The sequence below is a fragment of the Octopus sinensis genome, linkage group LG4, assembly GCF_006345805.1.
Source record: "Octopus sinensis linkage group LG4, ASM634580v1, whole genome shotgun sequence".
Lineage (NCBI taxonomy): Eukaryota > Metazoa > Mollusca > Cephalopoda > Octopoda > Octopodidae > Octopus > Octopus sinensis.
In genome coordinates, this window is record NC_043000.1 from 128,643,287 (window position 1) to 128,655,603 (window position 12,317).

At 36.1% G+C, this 12,317-nt stretch overlaps 1 long non-coding RNA gene across 5 annotated transcripts in view; it reads left to right on the forward strand.

The window, feature by feature from the left end:
* LOC118763121 overlaps positions 1–12,317 on the forward strand; it is a 242,022-nt gene that overhangs the window by 74,184 nt on the left and 155,521 nt on the right. For all 5 annotated transcript variants that reach the window (XR_004998876.1, XR_004998878.1, XR_004998874.1 and 2 more), the window contains exon 3: positions 9,112–9,164. This is a non-coding gene — a long non-coding RNA (uncharacterized LOC118763121). The remainder of the gene's footprint in view (positions 1–9,111; positions 9,165–12,317) is intronic.

The following is a 12,317-nucleotide window of genomic DNA, read 5'->3' on the forward strand; positions in this document are numbered from 1 at the left end:
TCGTCGCTTTCTATCTCTATCTTTCCTTCTCACTCTGTTATCCACTTTTTCAATTTTTATTTTCTGTTCTTCTGTAATATTTCCCTTATATTTTTCAGTCTTCTTACCTTCGTTCTTTTTCTGTATTCTTTTTTTCTTTCTTTTACCTTCTCTTTGCTTACTTTCTTTTTCCAAATTCTTTTTCACTTGCTTATTATTCCCTTTCACATTTTTAACTTCTCTCTCCTGTTTGTAGTTCTTTCTCTTCCTCCTTTCTTCCTCTTTCTTCAGTTCTGGGCTGCCTTTCTCGTTTTCTTTTTTCTTTCTTTCTTTCTTTGTTTCTTCCTTTCTAGCTTTCTTTCTTTCTATCTTTCGTTCTTCCTTTCTTTCTTTCCTTAGCCAAATTCTCCTGGAAATCCCTCCCTACCCATATCACTTCTGCGGGTGTTGAATTATAAAGCTTCAAGAGGAGCATCAATCTCACCAGTCTAGGAGGATCTACAACGGTCACAGGTACAATCTTTTCCTTCGGGTCCAGCAATTATAAATAGATTATCTCTCTCTTTCTCATGTTCCCCTCCTAACCCACTGTTGCTATATTAATTAGATTATTCCAGAGCCTCTTACCCTTTTCAAGACGGTAGTGTGTCTACCCATATCGTTATATTGTAGGACTATGTAGAGGCTTCATAAGTAACTGCACTACGAGCCACAAATAAACAATATACCAGACAGAGAGACAGACAGACAGACACAACCGAAGTGTCAGAGTTCGTATCTTGTCTTTGTCTTTGCACTGATTCTATATCCATGACGCCTCTATAAAACCCATGCAAAAACGTGAACCAATGAGTATGATGTTGCTCATCGTATATAATAGGCTACAGTATAAAGACGGCAATGTTTGCACTGAAGAATCATTTAAAATCATTGTGACCGAGGGACCAATGACAAAGAGAAAATAAAAATTAAGAAGTTAAACCAACAAAAGAACCTCTATGCGGACGTTTAATCTGCAAGAAATAATAAAAATTCTTCTAAACCACATTAAATGATATGATTACATTTTGAGGTATTCAATATATGCTGTCTGAAAAAGACGAGATAGCCATACCTGGAACGTTTTTGGTCCTGGATCTAATCAGTAAGAGCTGACCTAGGTCTAAACAACAATACAATAAGAACAACCACAAACAGAAGTCTAAAGCTTCCAGTGAAGTGAGTCCATGAATCAGATTCAATCTCTTGATAAAGCTAGCTCAATTTAGTTACGCTGGAAATGCCATCAACATCACATCTTGCCACATATCTCTCCTCTCTTTATCACAAAATGCCAATCTGTTGTAATTTTTTAAAAAAGAGAACTCACTATTTGTCGCTAGTGAAAGCGAGAACTTAGAGCCAGAAGCAAACTTTGTGATTTGAAATCATGTCTCAGTTTTCATCTTCTGTTGATACTAATTTACTTCTCTTCTATTATATAATTTCGTTTACATGAATATTAAATCACCCAGTTTCTTGACTGGGTAAATGTTTTTATATCGATTTTGGAAAGGTGAAAAACAAAGTTGAATTCGGTGGGATTTGAACTCAGAAGAGTAGACGTTTTCAACCAATGTGCTTTGACATACTTACTTATCACATATGATCCACAAATGTACCAAGATTTTTTGAAGTGAGCTGGAAAATGTGAGGGTATTTAGAAAACGTATGTGTTTTCAATGTTTGCAGTATTGTTCTGAGTTCAAATATCGCGGATATAAACTTTGTCTTTCATCCTTCTAGGGTCAATAAAATATAGTATTAATAATATATTGCTTCAATTTAATATTCCTGTGGGGCATCGTAGATATGTAGTGGTGGTGATGGTGGTGGTAGTCGATCTTCCATTAGTTTTCCAAATCGTTGATATTGTCTGCCGGTCGAAACTTCTGACGGAAGTGTCACCGTTTTTCGGTGACGGTGCGAGATTTGAACTTAGCGAGCTGGATAGAATACATATTGCAAGGCATCTTGCCCAACGCTCTAACAATTTCGCTAATCCATTATCTTGGAGTGCTACCTTTCTTTCCTGAAAGGACGATAGACAAAACTGACCTCAGAAAGATTTGAACTCAGCGCAAAGGATCCGAACACTGTCCAACACTCTTAACGACTTTGTCAATTCGGCTTAATTCCTCGATATTTTGACTGGAATTATAAGAGAAGGCATTTGAAATTATAAGAGAAGGAATTTGCATCAATCGAACTGTATGTGCATTCCTTTGCCATAAAGTGCAAAGCGTGCACCCATTTGTTTTAAAGTAATTTTATTACTCGTTTGAGAGTTCTGTAATTTGCTTGAAGCATTGCAATATGTGTAAACGATATAAATGTTTGGAAACACCTTTGGCAATACAAGTGAGAAGTTAGGCCAAGAATGAAAGGTGTTGTCAATAAATAAAACAAAGAGAAATCCTAGTTATAGCATTTGTTGAGGAGTGTGCGTATGTGTGTGTGTGTATGTATGTATGTATGTATGTATGTATGTATGTATGTATGTATGTATGCATGCATGTATGTATGTATGTATGCATGCATGTATGTATGTATATATATATATATATATATAATATATATATATAATAAAATGTAAAAGAAAGGCAACCTTATGGGTGAGCTGTAACATGTTTTGCAACTTACTGTAATGAACGTAGATGCAAAGAAGGATTTTGCCAGTCGGATCTCTTCAGTTTCGCTCAGATTTTAAAATTATTTTCTTAACTAAACAGTTTGAAACTTCGTATACTGGTGTAATTTCTCATGCTGAACGTGGTTTACTTTCAACATTTTTGACAAAATTTCGTACTTTAGAAGTTATTTCATGTTAAAGTTATCGTATTTGGGTAATTTTAACCAATCAGTGACGTGTATTCAACTGAAGAAAGCTAAAGCTATATGCGATACTAACCGAAGAGCAACAACTTCCGGGCCATCTCTACTAAATGTCACCCCTCTGTTCTGTTTTATTTTTGTTTGCTGCCTGTGCTGCATAGTGCACGCTTTTTTGATTTTGCTTTTCGATCGTCTCTTTATACATTTGCATTTTCACCACTCGTACAAAGAAGCGATCGAAAAGCAAAAAAAAAAAAATAAATAATAATAATAAAGAAGAAAGCGTGTAATATGCAACATGCAACAAGGCAGTAAACAAAAATAAAATAGAACAGAGTTGCGACATTTAGTAGAGATGACCCGGAAGTTGTTGCTCTTCGGTTACTATCGCATACAACAGTAGCCTCAGCTGAATACACATCGTTGATTGGTTAAAAATACGACAACTTTAACGCGAAATAACTTCTAAAATACAAAATTTTGTCAAAAATGTTGAAAGTAAACCGTGTTCGGCATGAGAAATTACTCCAGTATACGAAGTTTCGAACTATTTAGTTAAAAAAAAAATCAAAAAATCTGTGAGCGAAATTGAAGAGATCCTGCCAATTTGCCACTTCACTTGAAAAAAGCGTGAAAGTCACTCATTCTTATGCTCCCCTCCTAAATCTGAAGTGTAGAGCCTTTGGACGCAATTCGTCCCTATTCTCGTAGTGTTGGCTCCCGATTACTTGCAGAGAGTAAAGGGACGGCTGAAGGTATCAGCAAATCGAACAGTCGCCTCGAGCATCATTAAGTGTAAGAAGCCATTTCATATGTTTGGGATCTTCGAAATACCAAGAGAAAAAAGTGTAGCGCCGTTGATTCAACACCAAATTAAAACTAATAAATTCGAATGAACTCTTTATTTCTGCATTAACATTTTTATTGTGTAAATAGTTGAAATATTATACATCCAAGGGCCTCGAAATTTAGCTCTTTCAGGCGCCAGCAACCTACGCTAGGACCATCCCTAGAGCCTCTGAAAGAACGACAGAAATTTGGCAAGATCGGGTTTAGGACGCGGAACCCGTCTCTAAATTCAATGAGGCTTTGAATTTTTTAAAGAAAAATTATTTTATTTTATATTTTTAGGGAGAAGCTCAACAAATACTCAGGGGAACACACCTGCGGCTATTCGACCCCAGACAAATATAACGGTTGAAACACCCTCACCTCTTATAAGCTTCTAATTGGGAATAAGAAACGATTGGGTTGTATTCCAATACATAATTTCTGTGTGTGTGTGTGTGTTAATCGGTTCATTCATTCACCCATCCCTTTGTCTATTCAACCATCTACCCATCAATCAATTAGCCAATCCATTCGCGAGTCCATACACACTCAATGATCAATTCATCCTTCTGTCCATCCAGCTAGTCATCTGCCCTTTCTTTCTCACCAAAAGACAGTCGAGGCCAACTAAAATATTCGATTCAAGTCGACACACTAACGAAATCAACCAGCCAACAAGCCAGTCAGGCAGCCAGTCAACCAGCAAGCCTGTCGGCATGCCAGCCAACTAACCAGCCATCCAGTGAACAAGACGGACAGCCAGCCACTAACCTATTTTTGTCGAGCTGTCTGTTTGTCTTAAGTCTGTTGTAGTTGTTGCAGCGACACAAATGTTTGTTTCCTATTACATTCATCGATTTACATGAATGAAGTGTGTTTCAGTATACACTCCTTATGTGCGTGTGTGTGTGTGTCTGTGTATGTGTGTTTATATGTGTATGTATGCGCTTTTATATGTGAGTATGCATGTGATGAATGTATTGTGTATGTAAGTGTTCGTGTATGATCTGTGTTTATGTGCACATATATGTATGTGTGCATATGTATGCATAAGTGTCCGTGTATTTACGTGTGTATGTATGTGTACATATGTATGTATGCGTCTTTGCATGCATGTATATATATATATATATATATATAGACACACAAACACATACATGTATATATATGTCTGCGTATGTAAATGCGTATATGTATGTATGTGTGTGTGTGTGTGTGCATATGTGTGTGTGTGTGTGTGTGTGTGTGTGTGTGTGTGAACGTGAAAGAGATTTGAAGAAAGTGAGAGATAGAGTTAGAGACAGAAGAGGTGGGGCAGAGAGAGCCTGTTCACCTCTTAATATTTAATGAATGAAAACTGCAACAGATGTGATGAAAAAAATAAATATATCAATAATTCAGTCTGTCTCCAACAGAGGGCGCAGTCCATAGCAGTTGCAGGTTCGTTTCATTTTTTTTCATCTCCATGCGCTATACCACCATATACAATCAAGGTAACCAGACCAGGAACAAAAATAGCAGCCAAACTCCCCTCGATCATACCTTGTCTTAAAAGAGAAAATAAAACATTTGATTGTCTGAAAATTATATTGGATAGGCATGGCTGGACTGTCTTTGACTAGTTTTCTTAAATGGGATGACCTGGGATGACATAGGTAATCAAAACACACACGCACGCACGCATACACACACACACACACACACACACATACACACACGCACACACGCACACACACGTACACACGTGTGCTTTAACTATATATTCCATGAGATTTATTTAAATTCTTCGCTGAATTCAAGCCGGTCACCAGTTAAGTGACAATGCTTTATTTGTTTGAGTCAGGACCAGGAAGACGAATTTCTGAATATATGAATGCAAGTTGACACGTACACACACACACACACAATTTCTCTTAGGCGTAGCGGTACAAATAACCAGTTGTTACAATTCAGTATACATATATTTCACAGTATTAATAAGGTCTGTCGGCGAGCAGGTGTGAATTGCTTGAAGTTCTCCGTTCTGAACTCTTTTATGAATCATTAGGTCAGGACAGAGCGTAATAGTAGTAATGAATAAATTCATGACAAAAAAACAGAAGTTACGCAATCACTTCCATTAGCTTATAGCTGTTTCTGCCATAAGGAATTGTGCACCCAGAGTTGAGTGTTAGTGCGAATTTCATAGCTTCCTCAGGCTATTTGAATGAAGTGTCACATACATACATACATACATACATACATACATACATACATACATACATACACACACACACACACCTACATACATACATACATACATACATACATACATACATACATTCGGTTCAGGGGTTCCAAGGATTTGGGAATGTGAAACCACCTCTTAGCCACTCTTATTCTTAGTTCTACTCTGCGCAGGAGTAGTAGTACCTGTCAGGGTCCCAGCTATGAGGTTAATTAGCGTATATGATGACGTTTCATCTACGCCTGGTGACACAGAAATACCCTCGGCTGGTGTCACGGCACGAAATAAAACCACTGACATTGAGAGACATCTATCTTTGTCACAGCATTCTTCTAGGGGAAGGAAACTCTAATGTAAAACCTGCGGTTTTGTGGGCTTACTGGTCATCTCACTTCGGCCTGTCACTAGCATTAATCACGAAGACTCATAGAGAGGTACTCATGCTGTATAAACCTTTATCACTGTAATGCAATGACGCACAGATATCTCTTTATGGTGACCTCATTTGTCATTCCATCTATGGTAATGGAAGAGTGGCAACGTATGCAGACCTAACCAGTTGGAAGCGCGCAGTGAATTACAACTTTTCAAACCCTGAAAATCTGCAACAAGATTGAATAGTCATCAGAGAGGTCATGGCCGGAAAGTCAGAAATACCACTGACAACGAGGAAGCAAGAGAAGATGTCAATAATCTGTGAAGATGGAGTAATCAACATGTATGTATGTATGCGTGTGTGTATGTATGCAAGAGGACATTAACAACCATACAATAGTTGTTAATGTCTTCTTGTGTGTTTGATTTTTATGATTATATCTAGGTATGTTTTTTTTTGTTTGTGTGTATGAATGAATGTAATTTTTATCATAATTCTTCCCAGAGAGAAGGCGCTGGTTTCTGGAAAAGTAATAGGCGTTATTTGTTGAACTTTAGAAAAATCCTGCATACTTTTACCGTTGTACGTGCAAATTGTATCTATGAAGTGTTCGTTAATCGGGTTCTTTCTTTGTCCAAAAATCTTAGCTTTCCAGATTGTATGTATGTATGTATGTATGTATGTGTATGTGCATGTGTATAACGCCTCCTTGTTTCCCAATTCTTTCTTTCTCTTTCCAGATATATCAAACATATATACATACATATTTATATACGTACATATATATTTATTTATGCATATATTCATACATGTGCATTTGTATAATATATATATATATATATATATATATATATATATATATATGAAGTATGTAAGTGCAAATATCTTGATATATAAAAGGAGATATTTATTGTGGGTCACTATTTTGCACCTACGTTGCAAAAGTTTTGCATATGCACACATTTGTTCGCGGAGGAGGTAAAAATTCAGACAACCTTTTTCTGATTTTTTTCTATATTCTTTGAAAATCTAAGAATGTTGTATACTTATAAGCACTGCAATAGATATTACAAACAATTACTGGTTAGAAAAAGGTGTCATTAGTGTAGCGGTTCTTAATTCAGGGGCAGAGATCCCTTAGAGGTGGAGCGTTGAGAACTCACACGGGGCAACAAATGTGAAAAGGTGCCATGGGGAAACGTTAAGTGTATATAGAGAGGTCAAGATTTTGGTTTTAGAAATAAATTATTGAATCAGATGCAATGCATACATTTTAAATGCATTTAAAAGAGAAAAAGATAGTCACAATTAGAATATGTGCAGGACATTACGTTATCATTAAGCAGAATCATACGCCATGATTCGTTAAGATCCAATATAATTTCTAGATACAAGTCCTCACTGTCTTTAATAATTTCTATAAGCATTATATATGAATGTTCAAGCAAATATTTAAAAAAAAGGCAAATGCTGGATGAGAAACTAAAAGAAAATATAGAAAATAATTTACTATGCAAAATTCGCTCCTACTTAATTAGAATTATCCAGAATCTAGAAAGAGAAAACTCTTTTTCTCAGACAATTTTTAAAACTGTAGAAGTAAAATTATATTTAATGCCTTGTGTTTGTTAGGTAATATTTTTTGTGCATTTTATAAAGCTCAACTTGCATTATCTTGGATGCAACAACTTTAAGTGAATCAACAGTCCTTGACCAATTGGAGACACACATCCTGATGAGTTATACAGTGAATCATCAATTTCACGCAAATGTATAAACTGTACTTTATGTATTCTTTTCTTTTCTACTCTACTGTATAGCACAACTGTCCTCTTACAATCTGTCAAGGAACTGAAGGCTCAAAGTATGGGAAGGCAATGTGTGATATGAAAGATATCTGGCTGTTATTTCCCGCAAATCAAAAATCTATATAGAAGCTTCCTCATTAGCTTGTCTTGGCGTCATTACATCTAATTGTACATTGTTAGAATATTGGTGTTGTTTGTGTATCATTGTCTACATTTGTTTATTCATTGGATGACAAGTACCCATATCTCTATATTGACATCGGTCACTTAAAAGTAAACAGAAGGAATATCTTCTAAACAATGTTCCTTCCGTTTACTTTTTTATTGTATGATATTACCCGCCTACGAACCTGGGGCTTCCTGTGCAGAATCGTTACAGTTGTTAAGACGCATTCCAGCTTCTTACGCTCAGAGCTCAAATACCATCGAGGCAAATTTCTCATTTTTATCTTTTCGGAGTCGATAAAATAAAGTACCAGTGAAGTACTGAGGTTGGTGGTATCGATTTCTCTCCTCTCCTCAAAACTACTGATGTCTGGAGGGCGTAGGACGAAATGCTTTGTACTATTTAATTATTTCTACGACCTGAGTTCAAATCACAACCAGTTCGGCTTTACTTTTTATTCGCAAAGTCAATAAATAATGGAACTGTCAAGTACTGGAGTTCGTAAACAATTACCGTTCCTCTTTTAATAAAATTAAGACCGTGTACCTTAGTATGAAATCCTTATTAAATATGCCCTAAAAGCGATGAACTTGGAGAATTGTAATTAAATACAGTAAGGTATTTAGTTAGGATTATTTACGTTTTGGGTTCAAACTCTACCGAGGTTAACTTTGCCCAGTATTCTTCCGGATGTCGATAAAATAAAATCGCAGTCATGTACTCTAGGTCGATATAATTGACTGATTAATTTCTCGTTAATTTCTGACCTTGTACTTATATAAGAAATCATTATTATAGATGTCTTTTTTGTGTGATGTCTCCAACTGTCTTACAAATCTTCTTTCTTTAGGTATGTTGTTGATCTGGTGAATATCGAACCTCGGACGATACGTTCTGTATTTGGTAAGCAGAAATTCTTCCTTGTTTCACAAGCCATTAAATTTCTGATTTATCATTAAGAATAGCCGGAGTGTTAAAATTAAAAATTTGGCCTGTTTGTATTCTGGTTTCGAATCTTATGGAAACAGAAATAGTTTGCTGTTTGTTGCAGTTTTGCTAAGAGAAGACTCAGATTGTTTGACGGTTCCCTCCATTATCTGGGTAGATAAAATGGTTTGTATTTAGCTGTTTTTTTAACTCTTTACATTTTTGGTGTACTCATTTGCAGTATTTGCAAATACTGAAGAGAATATTGAAGAGAAGATGGGGTTCAAATCTATATAATATCTAATTGATAAACTAATGATACAGACCATGTCATTGTTCTAAAAAATGCTACGAAGTTCAACTGCCAAAAAAGCACAGAAGTCTTCTCGCTTTGACCAACTCTGAAGATGCTCCGGGGCACATTCCAAAGTGTCAGGCCTCAGTACTCGGGGCAGAAAGTGATTGAAGTCGTGCGGGTGTCTTAAGCTACTTAGGTAGCAATTTTTCAGTCCTTCTTAAGAGAACTACCCTTAATTCTAACCTGTCTTAATATGCTGTATTACGGTTTGCCTTGACCTTATACAGATAGTATATGCGCCTTGTCTAATAAAAGAAAAGAACATTGTCCTCATTTTCGTCGTCGTCGTCGTCGTCATCGTCGTCGTCGTCGTCGTCGTCGTCATCGTCGTCGTCATCATCATCATCATCATCATCGTCATCGTCATCATCATCATCATCATCATTTATGGTTTGAGAAATACATCTAGAATTTATTTCTTCTTCAAAAGAATTATGAATCTCTTCGAAAGAACGTATAAAAACGTTCATCGTTAACAAATGTTCTTTACAAATGACTTGTATTGCAATTTCCTAGAACGTACCTGTCTCTCTATTAATATTTGTACAGAAGTGATTGTGTATCATTCCAGGCGTTCCAAACACAGATGGGATATCACCTAGTAGCTTGTACCACACGTTTGCTAATTGTTTTAGGTGCTTATATGTAGGCGTGAACAGACATCAACATCATCATAAAGGATATGATAGCTGGAAGGGGAGAAGAGAGCTGCACTAGCATTCGGCTGGTACTCATTTACAGCTGAGTAGAGCGGAACAACGTGAAGTGCTTTTTTCCTGGAAACAACATACCACACGATCTAGGAATCGAACCCACAAATTTATGATTGTGAATCTATCAACCTAAAGGTTAGACTACATTCATCAATTGCTATTATTCGAAGATAAATCGGTGTTATTCTTTAGTCTTCGTGTCTTTTCTGCACAATATGTTAGTTATGTATATAGTCTATATTTGAATGTAGTTTACACTACTAATTAACGTAACAACTAATATCATAGCTTGCATGAAGTAATATATGTATGCATATGATATGGCACATATCAATGGGTATTGCTAAGTAAATAATTAATTATATGCTATTGTCATTTCTGTCTTAGAAAATAATATCAGGATTATTGTATTATCTGGTGGTTTGTATGTCAGCTAAAGTTTCATAGTATTCTCACACGGATATTTTCTAAGATTCATATGAGTACCACAGTTTTTCGTCGAATGAATTAACGTGGGGTAACCAGGCTTATATAGAACAGCTTTTCTACATTATCATGTCTTCAAGAATATTTTATGGGAGCTAGTATGGAACATCTTGATAAATTGAGGTGTAGTGTGGCAGTTTTCATCGGGAATGTTCCATTCAAATATTTTGTGGTGATGCTTCTTATATCACGGACACTGTACTCTTCTCTCTTGCTCCGTTCAGGCTTGATTTGTTCACTCATCAAGATATTTAATTATATTTGGGGCATTCAGTTCGCAAAATTATTGTCTGTGCAAAGGCGCAAATTTTTGGTTGCTCATCATGGTTGGCTTATGCGCTACTTTGTAAAACAGGCAACAGTTCCGCTGTTGCTTTAATTTTAGAACTTGGGAACAAAAAATCAAATACAATTTCGTGGGAAAATTCTCTGGCTCCTCTGATATTCGAATTTCTACATTTTACCTTATTGTGTGGTTAATAAACTGAGCAGTGGCGCTCCTTTGGGGAAGTTGTGAGCTCACAGAAACAGCAAATGTCAAACGAGTGCTGGGGCACGCAGCGTGTTTAGCAGGGTCAAGGTTTTTCTCGGAAATAAAGATTTAAACCTTCTCAATAATTATATTTGAAACACATAGTAAAAGAAATCTTTATCAAGATCAAAATATTTCTTTTCTTTTCACAAAACACGCAGAGGAGGGCGTTTGTAAAACGCTATTCAGTAAAAAGGGAGCGGTGAGCTATAAAAGTTGGTGAACCACTGTAGCAGGCCTTCTTTTGAGTTGGAGAAGTTGTATGCAACATTAATGTCTTCATACACTTCTCAATGACACTCATTAATCCCTTCTGACCTTTTATTCTTGGGATGTATGATCATTGATGGAAGAGGAGGAGTGCCAAATACAGCAGAAGAACACAGAAAAAATGTACTACTTAATTTTTGTTGCTTAAATTGCCTTTTTATCTTCTCTTTTTCTCGATGTTATAAGAAATAATTTTACGAATATTGATACTTCTCAGCGAAGTAGATGGATTTTTCATATCGTTTGGTGTAAAAAGCATTGTGCAGTACACAGTTTTTGTTGTCAAGATTCCAAGTATTACACTATACAGAAACGCGTGGGCGCGTGGGTATATTTGCGTGTATACATATACTTTTATAAGCAAAGTTTAGGTTAGTTAAAATATGTTTGTGACACATTTCAACTGCTAAAAGGCAACTTATTGCAGTTACCGTAGAGAAATTTTCTCTTATGGTAAAAAGGTGTAAAAACAACATAACTGTTGTGTGTCGCCATCTATCAGGATTCCCAAACATCGATGTTTATAGCTCCTTAGCCGTCATCAATGGGAAATACTTAAGAGAGGCAACTCTGGAGAGACCTTATTAAAGCTATAGCTTTAACTAAAATACAGTCAACGACATTGACTGATTTGCGGCAGTAGGCCGTCAGATCGTGGAAATTACAGTAATATTAGCACCAAGCAGTGTTTAGGCATAAGCAAAATTTAGGCTAGTTAAAATATGTCTGTGACATGATTGAACTGTTGACTGTATTTTAGTTAAAGCTAC